The sequence below is a fragment of the Amphibalanus amphitrite genome, unplaced genomic scaffold (assembly GCF_019059575.1).
Source record: "Amphibalanus amphitrite isolate SeventyFive unplaced genomic scaffold, NRLGWU_Aamphi_draft 000166F_arrow, whole genome shotgun sequence".
NCBI lineage: Eukaryota > Metazoa > Arthropoda > Thecostraca > Balanomorpha > Balanidae > Amphibalanus > Amphibalanus amphitrite.
Genome location: NW_024881661.1, coordinates 62,407 through 74,965, shown reverse-complemented (window position 1 = coordinate 74,965; position 12,559 = coordinate 62,407). Strand labels below are relative to the sequence as shown.

At 47.9% G+C, this 12,559-nt stretch overlaps 1 protein-coding gene across 2 annotated transcripts in view; it reads right to left on the bottom strand.

Moving 5' to 3' along the window:
• LOC122383540 (carcinoembryonic antigen-related cell adhesion molecule 1-like) overlaps positions 1–12,559 on the bottom strand; it is a 36,106-nt gene that overhangs the window by 12,203 nt on the left and 11,344 nt on the right. The window lies entirely within an intron of this gene.

Sequence of the window (12,559 nt, the reverse complement as noted above, 5' to 3'; positions counted from 1 at the left end):
AGCCGCGTGATGAGTGGACGCGCCGCGATTGGCTCCAACTGTCTGAGCCACTTACGCTGGCGAGGGAAGGTCGAAGTACAGTGGGCAGCCGGCTAGCAAACAGGTTATAAATGAGGGATGTGTAAAATAGGAATATGTTCTTATCGAGGCTTCTTTTCCCTCACCATGTGTATTGTGTAGGTACTCACCTACTCCTAAAGCAGACCGATTTCACACGTAAATCGCATCGGTCCTGGCTATTTTTCACTCTAGAAAAGTCTAGTTGAATTTATGTGCACGGCAACAAAACAATGTGCCACTCTTTTAACCTCTTTTTTCTAATGGTGCATTGACGCTTTCTCATCTTTCTGTTCTCTTCGTGCCGCGGTAACATACCATATATATATATATATATATATATATATATATATATATATATGTTACAGACCGTATGAAAACCCAGTCCGTTTGCAAACGGCCTGGCCCAGTCAGGCCGTTTGAAAACGGCCTGAAAAAGCCGGCCGTTTGCAAACCGCCTGAAATATCAGGCCGTATGAAAACGGCCTAGGCAGTTTGAAACGGCCTAGACAGTTTGAAAACGGTCTAGTCAGTTTTCAAACGGTCTGGCGAAGTACAACAGCCTCTGAAGATGACTTAATGGATACAGGTTGGTCGATGATTAGGTTGTATCCATGAATACTTGCGCATTCTGCCGAATGACTCGTCTACGTCCAACATTTTCTTTCTGTGCAGGTGCTCGGCCCGGCCGTTTTCCCGACAATATTACTAATAATACAATATCTGGGTCCGCCTGTTTATCGGCCATCCAGTTGATGGAGCCTGGTGAAGCCACCACAGGCAGTACGTAGGGCGACGTAAGCAAATTGTGTTGCTGATGCACTTCTACTTTTTGTTTGAGGATGCTGTTTCGTATTTATTGATGTGTGGGGAAGGGGAGGTGGAGGGAAAACTTCAGGCACGTTTGGAGAGGGAAAATGGCAGAACCCTGAATATAAACGATAGAGTGGTTTAGTCGGGGTAGAACCAAGACAAATTAACCCGCGCCGGGCCGGGGGTGTGTGTTTGAACACCCCCCTGCGGATACACCTGTTTGTGCATCTTTTCGGCACATGTTGTGAAAATTTCAGACCCAGGTAGCCTTACGTCAGGTCACCACACCACGCCAAGTGACCTACCTCACCTCAGAAAAAATAAGAATGCTCGTCATAGCTACACCGACTGAACGATTGCCTTGAAACTTTCAGCGATTGATAAGAGCAACATTATCCCTCGCCCGTATAGGGGGGGGGGGGGGTTCGAACGGACCCCCCCCCCCCATGGTTTTTCGCGAATAACTCGCGTAAAAAGGCCGATCGCGACGAAACTTTCAGTACCTTCGCGTTCATCAATTTCACACCTACCCTGAAAATTTCATGACCCTGACCCAAATGACCTTTGACCTGTGACCTACTTTTCGAGACCATGTTTGGCTGGAATCGCGATTCGGCGTATGTCGGCTCGCATTAGCCGCGCGTTTGCGGTCTTTTCGTGGTTTCAAGCGTTCAAACATGTGATATGATGTTGCCCCCATGCATTAGGGTGGGTGTCAAGGTCACCTGAAGGTCAGGTCAGGTCATTGACCTTTGATGACCTCGGTTCACTTTTTCGAGTTTTACATGTTTCTAGGCCAGTTTTTGGAGCTGAATTCGAATTTAGCAACCATATGAACATCTACGAAGTAGTTTTGGTGCCTTCGTAGCATGTTACGAAGCTGTCAGAGGCGGTTGCCACCTACTACGAATACCCTTACTGGTTGACCTGACCTGACCTGACCCGAACTGGGCTAAATACATGAAGACATCATCTGTGATCAAAACTAACATGATATTCGTGATCAGCACCCCGAAAAACCCCATAGCAGCCACACTTTACGACGTTCTAACAGGTCCCGATTTTCCCGCCTTTGGGGTCATTGACCTGACCTGCAAGGTCAACCAATGACCTAGGACCTTAAAATTGGGTATCATCGGCTTCCTTTTGTCACGGGCAACACGCTCGTTTTTTCCGCGAAGCTCTAGCTCGATCAGGGGCGAAACGGCAAGGGGGGGGTCCAACGGACCCCCCCCCCCCTTATACGTTCGCGGCTGGAAAAACACCAATACGGGCGAGGGTTATCTATAAAATGTTTATCTCGGAATTTTGATATCGGTGACCTAAGGTCAGGTCAATTTTGCGGCCTCTCCATTATAAGTCAATGGGAGAAAAATGAAAAGCGTCTATTTTGCACGCAAGTTATTCTAGACACTCTCAAACATCGAGATGTTGGTAAAATTGACACACTGAACCGGAAACTGGCAACTGTGACCCCTTGTTATGTCCCCGAGGTCATCTCAGGTCACGAACAGAATCTAACAGCTTTTCGCTAATAACTTCTGATAGAGGCGTGCTAGAGCGCTGAAAACGCCTTAGATGTGTTCGGCTCGACGTTGCAGATCGACTGATATGCAACATGACCTTTTCCGGTCAGGTCATTACCTTGACCTGAGGTCAAATTTTCAAGTTGACCTTTCAAGGTCAAATTATAGTTCATTCGACGCGTCTCGACGAGAGGAACACGATGCTGGCAAAAGTAATGTTATGGCTCTTTCTGAGTCAAAAGTTATTGCCGGAAAAACGCTTTCCGTAAAAACGACTATTTTTGTAGTTTTTGCTCTCTGGAGGCTAAACCGTTGACCTAAGGTCAATCTGACAGCAACCTCCAGAAAGGTCTGTAAAATGGCTATTGAATGCGTTTTTCTCCGGCGCTGTAGCTCTATCGGTTCCCCAGATAGCCGTCGGCAGTTTCCAAAATGTTGAAATAGTCAACATTTTACCTTTGGTGACCTCTGGTGACCTGACCTTTGACCTGACCCAAAAAATGACTGAGTGTTTTCGTCCTTATTTTGGACGTTCTTTCGATTGTCGCTTACCGCGTGTCGCTACGTGGCCCCAGGAGCCGAGTTAGAAGGGGGGGGGGTGTTCAGACACCCTCCCCCGGCCCGGCGCGGAATCTCGGAGCACCGGCCCGGCGCGGGTTGAAGTATGGTGGTGTTGTATGAAGTATGGTGGTGTTGTATGAAAACTTCATCATATCCCGGTCCTCACCGCGCCCGGTTGACCGCCGGCGGCTGGCCGGTGGCGTACGCCGGCAATACTTGACCATTGCGGTGGAAGGCGAAACTTTGAAGTCCGGGGGGAAGCCCGGGTCGACCGGGCGTTATACGGGCCGGGCCTCAGTTTTGCTAATCTCTTCCTGACCATGATTTCATGGTGCCTTGTAATGTCATGAAATGGTCGTGCTTCAACAAACTCAACGTTGTCCAGCTATCTTCATGCAGACCAGATTGTTTTCAAAGTGCCTAGACCGTTTGCAAACGGCCTGGTGTCTCGAAAGTTGTCATACGGCCTAGACGGTTTCCAAACAGCCTGAAATTTCAGGCGGTTTGCATACAGCCTGGAATTTCAGCCCGTATTCAAACGGCCTGACTTTTCAGTCCGTTTGCATACTGACTGGGCTGTCCAGGCCGTTTGCAAACGGCCTGAATCGGACCAGGCCGTTTGCAAACGGACTGAGTTTTCATACGGCCTGTAACATATATATATATATATATATATGTTACAGACCGTATGAAAACCCAGTCCGTTTGCAAACGGCCTGGCCCAGTCAGGCCGTTTGAAAACGGCCTGAAAAAGCCGGCCGTTTGCAAACCGCCTGAAATATCAGGCCGTATGAAAACGGGCTAGGCAGTTTGAAACGGCCTAGACGGTTTGAAAACGGCCTAGTCAGTTTTCAAACGGTCTGGCAAAGTACAACAGCCTCTGAAGATTGAACTAAATGGATCCAGGTTGGTCGATGATCAGGTTGCATCCATGTGAATGCTTGCGCATTCCATGCCGAATAACTCGTCTACATACGTCGAACATTTTCTTACTGTGCTGATGCTCGGCCCGGCCGTTTTTCGACAATATTACTAATTATACAAGTTTACGGTCCGCCTGTGTACGGCCATCCAGTTGATAGAGCCTGGTGAAGCCACTACTGGTGAGGTCTGGTGAAACGTATCACTACAAGACTCACCGATTATTTTGCGGCATAAAACGCCGAAGCGCGCAATGGACATAAGAGTTCACATCAGTGGCGCGGGAACCGGGGGAGGAGGGGGGGGGGGGGGCTAGCGGGGGCTGAGCCCAACTTTTCGGCTGGGGGGGCTCGTAATGTATTTGAGCCCCCCCCCCCCCCCCAGCTGGAGGAATCGAAATCGGAAATCTACCAACATAATTTCATAGATTCATACATAGGCGCGGGTACCGGGGGAGGGGGCAGTGAGGGAAGCTTGCTCCCACAGCTCTGGGACCGTGGAGGCGGTGCCCCACAACTTTTCATAAGGTCAGGAACCGTTGGGGCAGCTTGTCCTCCCCAAATTAGGGGTTGTTGGTCACAAAGGAAGAAAGCATTTAGGTGAAAAATCCACCTCTTTCACTGGCTCGGCAACTCATTTGGCAGATTAAAAGCTTTATTCCAGGTTGCCAAAACGGTAGTTTCTTCACTCAGTTGAGACGGAATACCTGACTTTTTTGCAAATATTTTCGTTTTTTTTTTGTTGAAAAGGCCAAGGTCTGAAAAATAAGTGGCCTAAAACCGGTGAGAAAACTAGATTTGGGGGTACCCTAGGTTGATCTCTATTATGGTTCAGCCCCCCCCCCCCCCCCCCAGTCTGGAAGAAGTTCCCGCGCCACTGGTTCACATTAGAGTCCTCACCGCGCCCGGTCGACCGCCGGCGGCTGGCCGTTGGCGTACCTACGCCGGCAATATTTGACCATTGCGGTGGAAGGCGAAACTTTGAAGTCCGGGGGAAGCCCAGGTCGACCGGGCGCTATACGGGCCGGGTCTCAGTTCTGCTAATCTCTTCCTGACCAGGCCTGCATTCGTCATCCGGAAAATCAGGGAGAATTTTCCGGAACTAGCGAGAATCATCGGGGATCACGAACGGTATCGCGATAACGAGACATGCTGAAGATAGGCGCTCAACAATAATTTTTCGACGGAGAATATCCGAGTGACAATATTTTTCCGGATGCCGAATCACCTCAGGATTTCGTGGTGCCATGTAATGTCATGAAACGGTCGTGCTTCAACCTACTCAACATTGTCCAGCTGTAACTTTATGCAGACCAGATTGTTTTCAAAATGCCTAGACCGTTTGCAAACGGCCTGGTGTCTGGAAAGTTGTCATACGGCCTAGACGGTTTGCAAACGGCCTGAAATTTCAGGCGGTTTGCATACAGCCTGGAAATTCAGCCCGTATTCAAACGGCCTGACTTTTCAGTCCGTTTGCATACTGACTGGGCTGCCCAGGCCGTTTGCAAACGGCCTGAATCGGGTCAGGCCGTTTGCAAACGGACTGAGTTTTCATACGGCCTGTAACATATATATATGTTACAGACCGTATGAAAACCCAGTCCGTTTGCGAACGGCCTGGCCCAGTCAGGCCGTTTGAAAACGGCCTGAAAAAGCCGGCCGTTTGCAAACCGCCTGAAATATCAGGCCGTATGAAAACGGCCTAGGCAGTTTAAAACGGCCTAGACAGTTTGAAAACGGCCTAGTCAGTTTTCAAACGGTCTGGCGAACTACAACAGCCTCTGAAGATTGAACTTAACCCGGCAGGCGGTGGGCCTCCCAGCCACCTTCCGCGTGGTGGGGGGGGGGGGCATTTTCCCCCCCCCCCCTCGTATCTCCGAAATTACTGGACGGATCTGGAAAATTTAAACGGCGTTCGATAGCCCTGTCAAATTTATCGAAGGAAACCAAATTTCATTGACCTCGGGGTCACCGATGACGCCACAGGTCAGGTCAAAGATAAAATGTTTCACCGTTCACGGGGCTTCTAGGGAAAGCGCTATAACACCGAGTAAAACGCATTTTGTCGAAAATCAGCGATAAGGCGTCAGTTGTCTAGTACATATGTTGCTATTAGAGGTCACTGGTCATACCAGGTCAGGTCACAGGTCAGGTCACCAAAGGTCACCAAGGGTCACCACATGAACCCAACTTTACTAAGGTTGTGCGATGCATGTTTAATGGCCAGTTTTTCATTTCCAACTCAATGGTATTGGTTATAAGATCATCAGGTACGGTTTAGGTCACTTTCTGGTGGAGGTCAGGTCAAGGTCAGGTAAAAAAAGGTCAAATTTCAAAGTTGATATTTTTGCATAAAATGGGTATCGATTCGATGCAGCTCGTCACGGGGAATCTAATGGTGGACTTTGTTTTGCGCTACAAGGTCTAGCATTGCTAAAAATTGTGTTTGAAAAATTTGACGTCATCAATTTTGAACAGTTTTTTCGCTATAACTTGGCCAAAAAGAGAGGTATTGATCTCAAATTTGGTATGTTGATAGAAGGCGGTAGGGACTATCACATATATTCCGGTTTTTCCGAATTTCAAAAAAACTTTTTGGATTTTTCGGCTATTATTTTCAAAAAATCTATTTTTTCATTTTTTGGGGTTAAAATCCAAAAAATTCGAAAAAACCGAAAAAGCAGTTTTGTAGCCCTCTTGATTCCACACCTTTTATGTCTGGAACATTTTTCTGTATCTCTAAAGCTGTAGGCCTGACAGCTCTTCCCGCGAAACCTTTTTTTGGGTCGAAAATGGCAAAAATGACGTCACTCTGACGTCATTAGCGGCCAACCTATCATAGCCTTTGGAAAAAATTTGGTCACCATGTGCGCTAGCTACTCCCGGGAGGGTACTGAAAGTTTGGTGACGATCGGCGCAGCGGTTCTCGAGATATATCGAAAAAACTAAAGGGGGGGGGGGCAAAAAAAATGCCCTCCCCCCACCGCCTGGAAGGTTAATGGATCCAGGTTGGTCGATGATCAGGTTGCATCCATGTGAATGCTTGCGCATTCCATGCCGAATGACTCGTCTACATATACGTCGAACATTTTCTTACCGTGCTGATGCTCGGCCCGGCCGTTTTTCGACAATGTTACTAATTATACAAGTTCACGGTCCGCCCGTGTACGGCCATCCAGTTGATGGAGCCTATTGAAGCCACTACTGGTGAGGTTTGGTGAAACGTATCACTACAAGACTCACCGATTATTTTGCGGCATAAAACGCCGGAGCGCGCAATGGACATCACACTGAGAAAAAAAAATATTCCCCAGGGGTGTTTTACGGGTGTCAGACACCATTGGAGGTGTCATCGAACACCCAGATTGGTGTTGAAAAATGCTGTTTAGGGAATCATTAACCCGCGCACCGACGGGGGTCTGCGCCAACTTAGTACCGACGGGGGGGGGCGGATGACCGCCCCCCCCTGAGATCTCGAGAACGAAGCAAGATAGCGACAAGCGGTAAACGGCATCGGATACGCACGGTCAAGATCTACAATTTTTACTAAGGTCATTTTCAGGTCAGGTCAAAGATGACGTCACAGGGGTCGAAAAAGTCAAAATGGCGGCGCTGAATATGGAGAGAGTTTTTCTCGAATAACTTTCGAATTAGTCAAGATAGGAACAAACTAAGGGCATCATCGTGATCCTCTCGTCAATCCGCATCGAATGATATATATGTTGACCTCGAAAGGTCAAGGTCAAAGGTTGACCTCAGGTCACGTGACCTCGAGGTCATCATGTATATCATTCGATGCGTCTTGACGAGCTGAACACAATGAGACCATCCACGCGTCTGTATCTTGTTCCTGTACGGAGTTATTGGCCAAAAACCTTTGGTGACCTTTGATGACGTCACATGACCTCACAGCTGCCCAACAGCAAAACAGACCTCAAGGTAGTGAAGGTTGATCGTATATAAAGTCATGTATGGTATATGGGGCCATTCCGACCCGTTTTAGTGGTAAAAACAGGGAGTTGATTTTTCCCCCATTGACTTATAATGGGGAGGTCGCGAAATTGACCTGACCTTAGGTCACCGATATCAAAATTCCGAGATATACAAATTGTAGCTACTAATGACCTAATAACATCCTGCGACTTTCAAAGGCCTCCGACATCTACTGTAGCTCTGGCACGGTGACAAAGTTGCAAAAAAGTGACTTGAGGTTGGGTCATTCAAAGTGACCTGGTGACCTGACCTTGAAAGGTAGGAGGTTCAAACTTGCACACCATGTGTAAAATTGATAAGGGAATAGTCATACCAAATTTCGCGGCGCTACGCGCCGCGGTTTTCCCGCTATTCGCGAAAAACCTCAGGGGGGGGCGGATATCCGCCCCCCCCCGTCGGTGCGCGGGTTAAGGTGTACAACACCACGATGACACCCTTTCAAGTGTTCGTTCGCATGCGAGCGTTTAGATATACCTTAATGGGATTCAGCATGACACCTTAACCCACGAGCCGCTGGGGGGGGCATAAAGTTGCCCCCCCTTTACGTTTTGTGAAATATCTCCGAAAACTGATGAGCTACGAACGTGAAACTTGGCATAGCTTCAAATGAATACCTAGGCAATGTTTGAGGAAAGTTTGGTGGTTGTAGCACCTAAGATGACGTCACAGTGACGTCATAAAGTTTTGTCGTTTTCCGATATGGACCGTTTCTGATGACGCTGAGCATAAAACTCGACTGTAAATGAACTAGACAGCACCTGCTGTCATCCTAAAACATCTTACTACACTTCCATCTAGCTTCTGACCAATAATCGGCCCTTTATATTCGGTCCCATATATGTGATGTATCGTGAGGAATATGAGAGACGCAAATCTATAATTTCACTTATGACGTCACTGTGACGTCATTTCAAATGGGATCGACACCAAATTTGGACACAACCTCGGCTAGGTATTCAGGAAGATGTGTGCAAAGTTTCGCTTCTCTATCTCTTCGCGTTGCGACGATATCGCCGCAGAAGTAAAGGGGGGGCAACTTTATGCCCCCCCCCCCAGCGGCCGGCGGGTGGCGCGGAGGCCCAGCGGCCGCCGGGTTAATAGGTGTCCGACACCCACACCCATCCGCGTATCAAACACTCTAAGGTATCAAACACCCTAAAAGGTGTCAAAAATGTTCTTTTAAAAGCATCTGACACCCTTATGATGCCTTCACAGGTGTTGCCATTTATTGAAGCGGAATGTTAAGAGTGTCCGACACTGCTAGAGGTGTCACATTGACACTTGCAAAAGGATCTGACCCCCAAAACAGCGTGAAAAAAATGAGGAAAAATATTCCCATGGGGTGTCTCACGGGTGTCGGACATCATTGTGCAGTGTCATATATAACGCCCAGATTGGTGTCAAAAATGTTGTTTTGGGAATCATGGAGGTGTACAACACCACGATGACAACCTTCAAGTGCAACGCGCTTTTAAACACACCATAATGGGATTCAGAAAGACACATTAATGGGTGTCCTACACCAACATCCATTCGGGTGTCAAACACCCTAAACCATCAACAGTCAACACTTCAAAAGGTGTAAAAAAATGTTCCTTAAAAGGGATCTGATACCCTTGTGATACCTTCACGTGTGTTGTCATTTGTTGAGGAACATTCCAGCATGAGTCATGAAATGTTTGAAAGCTGTCGTGTATTCGAACCTAAATCATCACATAAATTGTTCTGACGTCACTTGTGTTAGGAACCAGGGATGCGGTGTCTAACGGATTTTCAGTGACTCGGACTCCCGCTCTGTCTTCCAAAATGGACTCCTATTCCGGCCAGAACTGCCAACTCCATCAGACTCCGACTCTGACTCCGTAGCACTGCTAGAAACCACAGCAGGTCCAGTGGTTTGAATCATTACCCAATCAGCAAGCTGCATTGTGTGACGTCATTTGTGTGCTGGTCACGCGGCGTCAACCATGCGAAGATCAAAAAGCGCCACCTTGCAGGAAAGCCGTTAGATTTCAGTTGGCGGCGGCGTGGCCACGTGGTGCGTGTGCGGTGTGAGTGATGGCAGGGCTTTTTTGAATTTATGTGGATATAGTGGCGCCGAACGTTGTTCGCAGTGTACTTCTTCAAGTGATTGTGCGTTAATGATAATGTTTAGCTTTTATTTGTAGCTTGCTCCGTGTTTATTCAAATGACGAGGCGGGCGGTACTCGGTGAAATTTGAAGTCTGGAGTGAGGATGACAACACAGCATTGCACCATGGAAACGAAAGCAAGTGAACTGCGGAATAACATCTGGTTGGAGATAATCGACGGTTAATTATCATTGCTGAAATGCGAGCAACTTCTCACTGTGAATGGACCCGATGTGTTTCGGTGAGTTTTCATTGGATTTCTCCGTAAATATAGAGCCCATATTTTTTGTACTTTATAGTTCGTTGCTGTATACAAGATAGGAATGCCATGTACATATGTATGCGATATGCCTGTTTGAACCAATAAATGTAAGAATGTGTCGACACCTTTTTTGGCATCCAATGGACACTCTCGTAACACCTTTAAGGGTGTGTACCAAACTGCACCTCGCTGGGGTGTCAGACGGGTGTCACTTTTGACACTAATACAGGTGTCATTGGGAATCAAACACCGGGTGTCTGACACCCTTTTGGGTGTGCACCCAAAAGGGTGTCAGACACCTAAAAGGGTGTCAGACACCCGGTGTTTCATTCCCAATGACACCTGTATTGGTGTCAAAGAGACACCCGTCTGACACCCCAGCGAGGTGCAGTTTGGTACACACCCTTAAAGGTGTTCCAGGGGAATAATTTTTTTTCTCAGTGGAGTTCACATCGGTGGCGCGGGAACCGGGGGGGGGGGGGGCTAGCGGGGGCTGAGCCCCTCCAACTTTTCGGCTGGGGGGGGACGGTGGGCTCGTAATGTATTTGAGCCCCCCCCCCCCCCGCTGGAGGAATCGAAATCGGAAATCTACCAACATAATTTCATAGATTCATACATAGGCGCGAGAACCGGGGGAGGGGGCAGTGGGGGAAGCTTGCTCCTACAGCTCTGGGGCCGTGGGGGCGGTGCCCCACAACTTTTCATGAGGTCAGGAACCGTTGGGGCAGCTTGTCCTCCCCTAACTAGGGTTTGTGGGTCGCAAAGGAAGAAAATATGTTAGTGAAAAATCCACCTCTTTCACTGGCTCGGCAACTCATTTGGCAGATTAAAACCTTTATTCCAGGCTGCCAAAACGGTAGTTTCTTCACTCAGCTGAGAAGGAATAGCGGACTTTTTTGCAAATATTTTCGTTCTTTTTTGTTTGTTGAAAAGGCCAAGGTCTGAAAAATAAGTGGCCTAAAACCGGTGAGAAAACTAGATTTGGGGGTACCCTAGGTTGATCTCTATTATGGTTCAGCCCCCCCCCCCCCCCCAGTCTGGAAGAAGTTCCCGCGCCACTGGTTCACATTAGAGTCCTCACCGCGCCCGGTCGACCGCCGGCGGCTGGCCGGTGGCGTACATACGCCGGCAATACTTGACCAATGACCATTGCGGTGGAAGGCGAAACTTTGAAGTCCGGGGGAAGCCCGGGTCGACCGGGCGCTATACGGGACGGTTCTCAGTTCTGCTAATCTCTTCCTGACCAGGCCTGCATTCGTCATCGGGAAAATGAGGGATAATTTTCCGGAACTAGCGAGAATCATCGGGGATCACGAACGGTATCGCGATAACAAGACATACTGAAGATAGGCGCTCAACAATAATTTTCCGACGGAGAATATATCCAAGTGACAATATTTTTCCGGATGCCGAATGCACCTCAGGATTTCATGGTGCCATGTAATGTCATGAAACGGTCGTGCTTCAACAAACTCAACATTGTCCAGCTGTAACTTTATGCAGACCACATTGTTTTCAAAATGCCTAGACCGTTTGCAAACGGTCTGGTGTCTGGAAAGTTGTCATACGGCCTAGACGGTCTGCAAACGGCCTGAAATTTCAGGCGGTTTGCATACAGCCTGGAATTTCAGCCCGTATTCAAACGGCCTGACTTTTCAGTCCGTTTGCATACTGACTGGGCTGTCCAGGCCGTTTGCAAACGGACTGAGTTTTCATACGGCCTGTAACATATATAAACTCAGCCTTTTTCCGGACAGTTTCGTGACTTGTATTGTCACTGCGTCGGCGGTTATACGAGCTTGCGTTGCACACTATGATAGTGTGCAACGCAAGCTCGTATAACCGCCGACGCAGTGACAATACAAGTCACGAAACTGTCCAGAAAAAGGCTGAGTTTATCTAAACATTATTGAATCTGCTGAGAAATAATTATATATATATATATATATATATATATATATATATATATATAGAGAGAGAGAGAGAGAGAGAGAGAGAGAGAGAGAGAGAGAGAGAGAGAGAGAGAGAGAGAGAGAGAGAGAGAGAGAGAGAGAGAGAGAGAGAGAGAGAGAGAGAGAGAGAGAGAGAGAGAGAGAGAGAGAGAGAGAGAGAGAGAGAGAGAGAGAGACAGAGAGAGAGAGAGAGAGATAGAGAGAGAGAGAGAGAGAGAGAGAGTAGAACATATATATATATATATATATATATATATATATATATATCCGAATGCGGTTAAGGTCAATGGCTGGCTATAAAAGCCCGTTTCCTGTGTCTGAGCGCTGAGCGTTTGGGCATGCTG